The 12,836-nt window shown below is 37.5% G+C and overlaps 1 long non-coding RNA gene across 4 annotated transcripts in view; it reads left to right on the forward strand.

The window, feature by feature from the left end:
- Positions 1–12,836, forward strand: part of LOC108391273 (uncharacterized) — a 355,429-nt gene that overhangs the window by 184,847 nt on the left and 157,746 nt on the right. The window contains exon 5 of one of the 4 annotated variants that reach the window (XR_012129265.1): positions 6,900–7,342. The exons of the other annotated variants lie outside the window; for them this stretch is intronic. This is a non-coding gene — a long non-coding RNA (uncharacterized lncRNA). Of the gene's footprint in view, positions 1–6,899; positions 7,343–12,836 lie in introns of those variants that run through there. 4 annotated transcript variants of the gene reach the window in all.

Below are 12,836 nucleotides of genomic sequence, written 5' to 3' on the forward strand. Positions count from 1 at the left end.
CCTCTCCCTCTCTCTCTTTCTTTCTTTTCGTTTGTTTGTTCCTTCCTTCAAGAGATAGAACAGCATATTTTAGGGAAATGTGAATGATCTAATAGAGAAGAAAAACCAAAGATGCAAGAGACACCGTCTTCGTGTCTTCTGAGCAATGAGTGAGGGCAGGAGGAAGGGTCTTACTCTGAGGACATAGGTTGTCTCTTACCTTTTGAAGATGGAGTCTTGAATGTATGGAGAGGGAATGTTTCACTCAGAGTGCACAGCCAAAATTATTTTAACTAAGGCAGATGATCTTGTAAATCTTGTCAGACTCAGAGAAGAGAAACTCAAATTATTACACGGAAAATTGATGCAGCATTTTGGAGAGGACTCATTCCTTATTTCTGGTAAATAAAACATAAACAATGAAATAAAAATGTAGATTTCTCACTATCTATTTCTTAGTTGGTTCATTTGGTTTCATTTTTCTAGTTTTTATGATTTTTTTTTGGATGTTTTTTATCCACATTACCCATGTGGTTATTTGGCTTTGTACTATACTTTATGAACACAGTCAGTAAGATTTCTTGGCAGAACCCGTATCTGTAGGGAAACTCAGATATTTTGTTTTGGTGTTCCTTTAAATTTTAATTTCTCTAGATTCAGTGATGTAAAATTCAATCCAGCCAGATTTTATTGAGTTTTGGTGTCCTCTGAGAGATGGGGAAGGACTCTAAGATCCTGGGCAGCTTAAATGAAATTAAATGTTGCTTTATTTCTCAGCACTTTTTCCTGCTGTACATTTCTAGATAATACTGAAAGTGTATCCTGAGCTTAAATTTGTTTTATTATAGCTACTATTAAAATTAAAATTTATACTTTAAGTAAAAGCCTGTACATTTAGAAACCCCTAACTGTGAACATTAAATTGGTTATAGGGCAGAAACTATTCTGTAGTTGTAATGAGACAATCTAGGATATATAAGCATGCTTCTCTTCCAGCTACTGCCAATATCTCTGTTCGTTATAGAAAATGTTTTTATACTTGTTAGCTACATTCTCATTCATTCTATGCTTTCTCACACCTATCCTGTTCCCTCTACTGTTCATGGAGGTCATCAGTGCTCTCCAGGTTGTTCCTTCTTAGCCTCCGACTTGATTTCCGTGTGCTCACTGTTTAGTCTTCATCTTGTTTTCTCACCACTTTTGATTTAGTTGATCATTTTTTCCTTCTTGGTCAATACAGTTGAACAGCAATGCAGGGGCTAGAGGTGCCAACCCCCAGTGCAGCTGAATATCCATGTACACCTTTTGACTCCCCCAAAACTTAAGTCCTCATAGCCTGCTGTTAACCAGAAGCCTTACCAATAACACATACAGTTAATTAACACATATTCTGTATGTTATATGTATTATATACTGTATACTTAAAGTAAGCTAAAGAAAAAATATTTTAAACTGTACAAATCTCCAAAAAATTTCCAATGCATTTATTGAGAAAAATCCACATGTAAGTGAACCAGCTCAGTTGAAACCCATGTTATTCAATGATCCAACTGTATTTTCTTCTATTGCCTTCTCAGATCCCACATTCTCTAGTTTTCCTACTTCTCCTATAGCCATTTCTTCTCTGAGAGGGAGGTTCTTCCTCCTCTTTCAGGTCCATAAGATGTGAAAGACTCAGGACTCAGTGTCAGACTTTCTTCTTTCCTATTTGACACTTATTTCTTAGGTGTTCTCGTCAGTCCTGTGGTTTTAAAAATTATCAATGGAGTGGTGTTTTTCAACACTTTCTTTCTGGCCTTGAACTCTCCCTGAACCCCAGACTCAAGTATTCAACTATTTGATGTTTCCTTTTAGATGCCTAGTGAGCATCTCAAACTTACCAGGCCCCCAAATTGGGCACTGATTTCTCCCTCTTTTCAGTCTTCCCCATTTCTGTAAATAACACCACAACTTACCTGGTGCTCAGGCCCAGCTGTCATGGTTCTTATCCTTATACCCAAAATACATTTGTAAGTCCTTTGACTCTGTCTCTGAAATATGTCAGAAATCCAAGTACCTCTAAGCTCTTCATCAGTATTGCCCCGTCAAAGCCTTCACTTGGACCGCCACCAAAAGCCTTATGACCTGTCTTCTACTCTGATTCAACTGAAGTCTAATTTGCATACAGAAAACAAAGTGACCTTTTAGAAATGCCAGTCGAGATTATATCCCTTCTTATTTCAGAACCCTTCAAGATATTTTGCATCACATTGACTACAAAGCAGAGAGACAAGGCCCTATGTTTCTATACGCCCCACCTTTCCTATTCACACCAGCCACACCAGTCTGGCTGTTCCTTGAACATACTAGATATGTTTCTACCTAGATTTTTGCCCTTGCTATTTCCTCTGGTTACAGTGTTTTCCCCCAAGATATGCATAGACGTTCTTTATTATTTTATTCAGATCTCTGTGCAAATGACATATACTGAGAGAGAACTTTCTGGACCATCTTATATGAATAGTAACTCCCTACCTCCTATTTGCTGTCTTTCTACCATGCTTCTTTTTTCAACTCTTTAATGCCTCACATTTATGTTGTATATTTATTTGATTACTTTTATCTCTCCCAATGGAATGCAAACTTCATGGGGCCAGGGCCTTTGTTTTATTTCTCAGCTGTGTCTGGGTCACCTAAAACACTTTGAACCTAGGAAAAATTTAATTACTAATATTGAGGTGAGCCAAAGTTCTGTCTCCCCTCCAGGGATAGTTTGATAACCGTGAATGTTTGACAGATAGCTTGGAATTGTTATTTTGTTTTAACAGCTGTTATGGTCTAAGTGACTATTTCTGATAAGGAAACAGAAAGAATATTGTAAACATTTAATATTTTTATGCTTTAAACCTATGGTGCTGAGCCAGGCCCATAATAAGTGCTCAACAAGTTATCTTTAATAAATACATTAATAAATAAAGGAATGAAAAGAAGTAAATGTGTATATATATATGAGATACATAGAGGTCATGTTACAAATTACTAGATCTTCAGATAATTTCTTATTTTGCAACAACTATGTTCTCATGTTAAAAATATTATTTAACAAGGCAAGTAAAATACATTTCACTTTGCTTTATGTGAGTATTAGAATGATTGTGACATTCTTTATGGCTTAGGTGTAAAGGATTTTCTATAACTGAAAGAGAAATGTAATATTTTAACCAACCGAAGATATGAACTCTTACAAATATACTTAATTTGTAGTTTGAGAACCATTTAAGACAAAAATTATCCATATTTTTCAATATTTCACACATCAACTCTATATGACAGAAATTTTTGGAAAAACTATGTATCTCCAGTAAAGACACATCCAAATAAATGTAATACAATGCATCCAATTTGGAATGTTGTATTCTCCCATTCTTGCATTTGTATGATACAAAGACACTGAATGTCTTAGACATGAAATTCTGTCTTCTCCTTTCTATGGTGATCCTGTTAAACTTTTCTTCCTCTCCTTCGCATTTCACACAGAGTTTAACAACTGAATGTGGACAGCAGGGGTCTGGAAAGAGGATGAGTTAAGTTGTCAGGAATGTGCTTTTTCAGCCCCTATTTTAACTCTCATTAGCCATGTGGTCTTAGGCAAAGAACCTATGGGTATTCTTCTTGGCCTCCAAGATGGCTTTTCATTCTGCCAAGTCTCTGATTTATGGAGTTCCCAGCAATCCATGGTAGGGGGAGATTTCTTCCCACTAAAGTGCACCTCTCTGTGTGCAACATTGCCCTCCGGTGATGAGACCAAAGTGAAGTGGTTTAAAATCATTTGGAGTACTAAATTTTGGCCATTCTTCATTACCTCAACATTAACTGTATTCATATCCTTGTATTTTAAAAAAGTCACTTCTTTATCAAGAAACCACTTGGCTTATCTAAGAAGATATCAGCATTCAACAAGAGTTGATTGATTTCATGCACAAGGATGAATGGGACAAATGGTATCTTTTTGCTGAGTGTAATATAGGTGGGAAGAATGTAGGACAATGTTAGGATTTGTCCTTAGAGCACCCTGTTATACTCAGAGAACTCAAGTTCTATTCTGTAATATACATTTTACATGTCAGAATTTTCATAGATGTCCAACTTAACTAAAAATCAACATTTTTATTTAAGAGCAATTTATATACAGAACTATGCACATATTTTAAGTGTACAGTTCTATGAGTCATGACAAATGTATAAGCCATGTGCTACGGATTGTATCATGTTCTACCAGAAAGGGTATGTTAGAGTCCTAACCTCTAGTACCTCAGAATGTGACCTTATTTGGAGAAAGGGACTTTACTGAGGTCATTTGGGCAGGCTCTAATCCAATATTATTGGTATCCTTACACAAAGGGAAATTTGGACACACAGGTATGCACCCAGGGAGAATGCCATCTGAAGATGGGAGTTATGCTTCCATAAGCTATTCCATAGCCTACTGCAAGCCAGAAGGGAAGCCTAGCTCAGAACCTTTGGAGTGCCTCCAGAGGAACATGGCACTGTGACACTGTGATCTCAGACTTCCAGCCTTCAGAAATGTAAGACAATAAATTTCTGTTCTTTGAGCCATTCTGTTTGTGATACTTTGTGATAGCATCCTGAGGAAATGGATACACCATATAACCATCACTCCAAGTAAGAGAATACTCCCATCACCCCAGAAAGTTTCCTGGCCCCTCCTAGTCAATCTCTACTTCCCACTCCAGGCAAAGCACTGATCTGATTTCTATCACCATAGATTAGCTTGTTCTCAAACTTCATATCAATAGGATTGTGCAATGTGTTTACTTTTGTGTCCATTTCTTTCACCCAGCATACCATTTTTGAGATTTATCCAAATTTTTGAGTGTTTATAGTTCATTCCTTGTTCATTGTTAAGTAGTGTTCTCTGCTTCCATCTTTCCAAGTTGCAGTTCAACTGATCATAAATGTATGAGTCGATTTATAAACTCTCTATTTTGTTCCTCAGCTATTTTGAAGCACTATTTTATATATTGCCCTATTCCAAGAGTATCATGAGAATAAAAATTTAATATGCTATGGAAATAAATTATTATGGAAACCCAACTGCAATCCTAAAAAAAGTGAAATGGTTTGATCCAGTCAGTCAGTTACAAAAAATTAATAACATTTCATTGCATAGATAACAAATGATGGGGCCATCAAAGGGGCCATTCAGTAGTACCATTGTAGGAGACTCAATACAGAAAATATTGACATATACCCTAATTTTTGGATGCACCTTTATTTTGTTTCATATTTCTCTATTCCTGTGCTTTACCTAAGATCCTCTCACAGTGAGCTTTGTCATGTGTAGGTGCTCAGAGTGATGCATTAAATATCATATATCATTGAAGCTTATCCTTAACTTTAATCCATTTCCATTCAGATAATAATGACTCATCTCCAAAGTTACTATAAAATTCCTTAACATTTAGGTGGCACTATACTTTACCATTATATACTGATTTTGTGTTCTCTGACACACTATGCCCATTATAATCATGCCATTCTTCAGCCTGTCCCCCATACATGTGTACACTTGTGGCTTTTTCATTTGGAATGTTCTTTTCCCTGCTATTTACAGATTTAAATGGATTTCTGTTTCTTCTACAAAGCAGTTCCAGTTGGCAATGACCATTCAGTTGATCTGCTGCACCAGGCAGTCTGAAGAACATATAATGGACACATATAATTGAAAGAATGAAAAAAGTAGCAACCACATCAGTATGTTGGAATATATATTTAGTAATGTTTTTCTCCCCAACTCTAAGTTCTGTAAGGAAGGTGGTAATTTCCTGAGCAGAAGGATCTTTCAAATGAAAGGCTTATCTTCAGGGCTCAAAGCATAGGATCATTCTAAAATGATTTTTTTGAACTTTAATTTTAAAAGTCACTCTTTGGCAGTCATTTGCAAATAATCTAATTGAAGAGGAGGATGCCTGGTGAAAAAGTGTTAAGACATCTTCTACTGGATGTGTGATCTGGGAGTGGGCTCTGGAGATTTGATGTCAGTCTATAAACTGCAAAGAATCATTAGAGGCTTTTAAACAGAGAAGCCTGAGGACAGTTGGAGGCTGGACTGAAGGGATGAAAGGCTAAAAGAAGGAACCAGTTAAAAGGGTATTGTCAGGTTTCTGATTATGAGGATTTGGAATAGGGAAATGGCAATAGCAGAGTGTGGGGCTAGAATGAACATACATTTAAAAAATAGGCTTATTATTGGATACATTGGATATAGGGGAAGAAAGGAGCAGGGATTCCAGAATGTCTTAGTCTGTTTGGTTCCTATAACAAAATTCTGCAGACAAGGTGGTGCATAAGCAATAGGATTTATTTCTCACAGTTTTGGAGGCTGAAAAGTCCAAGATCAAAGTACTGGCATATTCAGTGTTTGGTAAATGCCTGACTCCTAGTTTGTACATAGTATCTTCTTACTGTGTCTTGACATGGTGGAAGGGCAAGGGATTGCTCTGTGGCCTCTCTTTTAAGGGCACTATCCCGTTTGTGAGGGCTCTACTCTCATGACCTCATTACCTCCCACAGGCCCAACCTCCAAATACCGGATCATACTGGGGATTAAATTTGAACTTATGAATTTGTGTGGGGATACAAATATTCAGTCCATAGCACAGGAAATCTTAGAATTTTAAATCAAAATATTGCTAATATTCTCAACTCTCTAATTCCTCTCCATTTTACTTTCCCCTATCCTTTCTCCTTTTCTTAGATTGTAAAGAATTCCATAAGGCCAGAACAGTGGCTCCAGAATTTGTCTCCATTAGATAGAGACTTTGACAAGTAATATATATTGTCACTCTATTACATAGACATTTAAAATATTTTAATAATGTTTCTATGTACCATCAAATGACTTTAAATTCTATACACAGGGCGAGGAAGAAGAAAGAAGACTTACTTGACTGAAAATCAAGAAAATGACACCATTATGAAGGGAAAACACAGTAGAAAGATAGGAAGAAAACTTAGAGGAAACGCTGTTGGTAGTGTCTTAGTGCTCTTGAGCTGAAGCTAATCGTCTGTTGTGATTATATGCAGGCATTGCCTAACAATTGCTCTTAATAGCATTTCTCATGAGCCTAACATTCTAGAATCCTGTTGGCTTTTCTGTACTTCATCATACTTTGCTGTGACTGGAAAGCCATTCAGTCTGGAAGTAGCATACTCCCTGTATGTTTAAGAGAGAAATAAAAAGAAACAAGGAAGACATGAAATGAAATAAAAATAAGAAAGCCTAGCATTACCCTTATATAGTCATAACTGTATGTTCATTTCTAACATCTTACACTTCTCGCCTTTCACTTTCTTATTTTATATTTACAATAAGACAGAGAAAGCAATGTCACTACCTTCATTTTATAGATGAATTGAGTTCTTGAACATGTAGGTAATATCTAAAATTTTATAATTTAGTAGTGACATATCCTTATCTTGACCTTTGGTTTCTTAACTCTTTTCTCTTTATTCATGGTTTCTTATTACAAAGTGGTTTTGGTGGGAGAATGTATAGCAGAAATCACTGGAGGATTAGTAGAGAAAGACACTGTCCTTTCCTAAGCCATTTGCCTCTGCTGTGCTCCATCTCACACACGTGAAATTCAGTGGCAGTGGTGAGAGCTATTGTGCAACGTGACTTTGGCCAAATTCTATCACCCTCAGACTGTGTACATTTTCAGTAAATGCAAATTGCTGTGACCACTTCTTTCCTCCATTGTTCATGACTGTACAAGTCTTGGGTATATATTAGTTAACTGCTTAAATATCTGTTTGGTCACTGAGGTGGTTTCACATACCTGGTTCTTCTGGCACTTGAGCAGTGATAATGGCAATGAAGTAAAGCTGGAACAAGAACCTAACAATGTGTGCCTTCTGTCAAGAGTTTTAAGAATGAAGTCATAATGGAAAAGCAAACCTGCTAATCCCCCATCTCCTTGGTTTCCCACCTGTCACATTAGTGAGTCACTTCTCTAAGACGTCTTTGGGTCCCAGTCTAGTTTTGTCTTGTGCAGACAGAGCTTAGCTTCACCCTGACTCACCTGGCACTGCTTCCCTTTGTCTTCTGCTTCCGCTCTGCTGTCCTTTTCCAGAGTTGCTGCCAACCCTGCCTCTTCAGCACTTTCTAGCTCCAGCAGCTCTTGGCTTCCTGCTTTATGATGGCTCACCTCTCTGTTTCTATTTAATTTGCCTCTGTTTCTGTCTTCTGTTCTACCCAGATTTCCCGACCCATGTAACTTTCCCTCTCTAGCAGGTAACAAGCATGGGTCTTCTTGTTCTATTCAAAATTTGTCTTTTTCGGGGGCACTTGAGTCTTGTCTTCAAAATTGATCTTGGGAAAGGGCCAGTGGACAATACTATTATGTTTTACCTCTCCTACCCACATCTGACTGTGCCTTTGTGAGTCCAAATCTTGGCATAGAGTGAGGATCTTACTTGCCTAAATGTTATAGCCTGGCCACCATCTTAATCTTCTGGATGGAGGAGGTTTTAGCTTTTCACAGGGCTTGTACTCATTATTTCTGGGGTTTGCTACTAAGAATTAAAGAGCTACATCAGGGAGGAGATGGAAAAAAGATGGAGCATGAGAAGTGAGGCAGAAAACCCCTCCCCAAATCACATTAAACATGAAAAACAGTAAATACAGCTAATCCTGTAAAAGCTATCTGAAGACTGCAGAAAGGACTGCCTACATCTGAGGAAAAAGAGATCTAGCAAAGCCAGGATCTAGTGGAACTCAAGCACTACCCAACTTCAACCCACAGGTAGGAGGAAGAGAAGTGGAGCAGGGATGGAGTAGAAGTCCAGGACTGATGAACACCCAGCCCTGGATATCTGCCTGGGAACATGAACCCATATTACATGGTGTTCTGGAGTTGGAAAACAAAGATGGACAGAATACTGGGAGAGACTGAGATTCCAGCTGCTTGTGGAGAAGAGATATGCACATTTGGTACCCCTGTGACAAAAAAAAAGGCAGGCAGTTTGAAAGACTTACCAACAGTGAGAGGGGCACTAAGGGGCCAAAGATTACACAGGGCTCACTAATCAGAAAGGGCAGGTGGACAAAATCATCTTGGCATGCTCAGCCCAGCAGGTTGGGAACTCTCAGGAGCTTCAGATGCTCCATACCCCTGGCTGGCAAGGAAGTCCAAAGGCCTTCATACTGTGGTATGAAGCCTGTCTCTCCTTCCTCCCAGCAGGCACTGACTCCACTCATGTTCTGCCCCTGTCACCGTGCCAGACCAGCTGGAGGGTGGCCCCACCTTCAGAAGCTACAGGGGCATAGCAGAGAGGCTCCTCCCTGCATGCATGGCCCACTGGACCTCACAGTGGAGTCAGGCATTACAGCTGGGAAGGCAGAATACACTCCCCAGCTGAGCTCTTTCCTCCCAGCAGGCACCGGTTCCACTTGCCTGTGAGCCCCATGATTGCTGCAGGTGCACAGTAGCTGCAGAGAGTAGAGCTTCTAGGCACTAGAGGGAGCCGCCTTTATTCCATAGGAAATTATTATTCCATAGAACACACTTAAAAAAAACATTATTTTTCCATAGGAAACACTGAAAAAAATGAAGCAGCAAAGGAATTTGGTCCAAACAAAATTACAAGAAAAAGTGCCATAAAGAGGGCTTAGTGAAATTGAATCACCAATCTTCTTGATAAAGATTTCAAATTTAAAGTCATAAACATGCTCACAGAACTACAGAAAAATATTCAAGATCTCAGGAAAGACTTCAACAAAGACATAGAAACTTTGAAAGTACATTATCTGAAATGAAACATACAATGGAGGGATTTAAAAGTAGATTAGATGAGGTAAAAGAGATGTAAATGAAATAGAAATTAGAGAACAGGAAAACAACCTGAGGCACAGAGAGAGAAAAAGATCTCTAGGAATGAAAGAATAATAAGAGAGCTGGGCAACCAATCCAAATGGAGCAATATTCACTTTATAAAGGTACAGAAGAAGAAGAGAGATAAAAAGAGACAGTAAGTATCTTTGATGAAATAATTGCTGAAAACTTCCCCAGTCTGGGGAAGGAAATAGTCACTCAAGTCATTGAAGTACAGAGATCTCCCAACATAAGGAATCCTAGGAACACAACACCAAGACATATAGTAACTAAAATGGGAATGATAAAAGACAAAGAAAGAGCATTGAAAGCAGTCAGGGAGAGAAACAGATCACCTACAAAGGAAACCCCATCAGGCTATCAACAGACTTCTCATTAGAAACTGTATAGGCAAGAAGGGAGTGGCATGACATTTAATGCAATGAAACAGAAGGGCTGCCATCTAAGAATACTCTGCCTGGCAAGATTATCATTAAATTTGAGGCAGGGATTAAACAATTTTCAGATAAGCAATAGTTGAGGGGATTTACCTCCAACAAAACATCTCTACAGTGTATTTTGGAGGGACTGCTCTAGATGGAAGGGCTCCTAAGGCTAAATAGCTGTGACCAGAGAAAATAAATCCACAGTAAAGGAAGTAGACCAGGTAATTAGTAAGCAAATACAAAATTAAATCATCTATTCACAAAGTTAGTCAAGGGATACACAAAGAGTACAGAATATGACACCTAATACATAAAGAGTGGAGGAGGAAGAAGAAGAGAGAGAAAAAAAGAACCTTCAGATTGTGTTTGAAATAGTGTAATAAGTAATTTAACTTAGACCATTAGTAAAGAAGCTACCCTACACTTGAACCTTTCATAACCATGAATCTAAAGCCTAAAATGGCAATAAGTACTTATCTCTCAATAATCACCTAAGGGTAAAGGGTCTGAATGCACCAATCAAAAGAGAGTTGCAGAATGGATTAAAAAATAAGACCCATCTATATGCTGCCTACAAGAGACTCACTTCAAACCCAAAGATATGCACAGACTAAAAGTAAAGGGATGGAAAAATATATTTCATGCAAATAATAGGGAGAAAAAAGCAGGAGCAGTAGTACTTGTATCAGACAAAATAGATTTCAAAACAAAGAAAGAAGAGACAAAGAAGGACATTAGCTAATGACAAAGGGGTCAGTCCAACAAGAGGATATAACCATTGTAAATATCTATGCACCTAATATAGGAGCACCTGAATATGTGAAATAAATATTAACAGATTTAAAGGGGGAAATAGAATGCAATGCACTCATCTTAGGAGACTTCAACACACCACTCACTCCAAAGGACAGATCAACCAGACAGAAAATAAGTAAGGAGACAGAGGCACTGAGAAACACACTAGAACAGATGGACCTAACAGACATCTACAGAACATGCCCCCAAAAGTAGCAGCATACATATTCTTCTCAACTGCATATGTAATGTTTTCCAGAATAGATCACATACAAGGCCACAAAAAGAATCTCAATAAATTCAAAAAGATTGAAATTGTACCAACCAGCTTCTCAGAACACAAAGGTATGAAACTAGAAATAAATTGTGCAAAGAAAACAAAAAAGCCCACAAATACATGGAGGCTTAACAACGTGCTCCTAAATAATCAATGGAACAATGAACAAATTAAAACAGAGTTCAAGCAATATATGGAGACAAATGATAAAAACAACTCAACAGTCCAAAACCTGTAGGATACAGTGAAGGCAGTTCTAAGATAAAATGATATAGCAATACAGGCTTACCTCAATAAACAAGAACAATCCCAAATGAACAGTCTAAACTCACAATTAATGAAATTAGGAAAAGAAGAACAAATGAGGCCTAGAGTGGGTAGAAGGAGGGACATAATAAAGATCAGAAATAAATAAATAAAATAGAAAAGAATAAAACAATAGAAAGAATCGATGAAAGCAGGAGCTGGTTCTTTGAAAAAATAAACAAAATAGATAAACCCCTAGCCAGACTTATCAAGAAAAAAAGAGAGTGTACATACATAAACAAACTCAGAAATAAAAGGGAAAAAATCACTACAGATGCCATGGAAATACAAAGAATTATTAGAGAATATTATGAAAAATTATATGCCAACAAATTGGATAACTTAGAAGAAATGGACAACTTTCTATAAAAATACAACTTTCCAAGACTGACCCAGGAGGAAACAGAAAATCTGAACAAGCTAATTACCAACAATGAAACTGAATTGATAATCAAAAAACTACCCAAGAACAAAACTCCTGGACTATATGGCATCACTGCTGAATTATATCAAACATTTAGTGAAGACCTAATACCCATTCTCCCTAAAGTTTTCCAAAAAGTAGAAGAGGAGGGAATACTTCCAAACTCATTCTATGAGGCCAGCCCAACTCTAATACCAAAATCAGGCAAAGACACCACACACAAAAAAATTACAGAACAATATCCCTGATGAACATAGATGCAAAAATACTCAATAAAATATTAGCAAACCAAATTCAAAAATACATCAGAAAGATCATCCATTATGATCAAATAGGATTTATTCCAGGCATGCAAAGATGGTACAATATTCAAAAATCCATCAACATCATTCACCACATCAACAAAAAGAAGGAAAAAACCACAAGTTCATCTCCATAGATGCTGAAAAAGCATGTGACAAAATTCAACATCCATTCATGATAAAAACTCTCAACAAAATGGATATAGAGGGCAAGTACCTCAACATAATAAAGACCATATATGACAAACCCACAGTCAACATCATATTTAACAGTGAGAAGCTGAAAGCTTTTCCTTAAGATTGGGAACAAGACAAGGATGCCCATTCTCCCCACTTTTATTCATCATAGTTCTGGAGGTCCTAGCCAAGGCAATCAGACAACACAAAGAAATAAAAGACAATGCAAGGAAGAAAACTGTCCCTGTTTGCAGA

Source organism: Manis javanica, chromosome 3 (genome assembly GCF_040802235.1).
Source record: "Manis javanica isolate MJ-LG chromosome 3, MJ_LKY, whole genome shotgun sequence".
Lineage (NCBI taxonomy): Eukaryota > Metazoa > Chordata > Mammalia > Pholidota > Manidae > Manis > Manis javanica.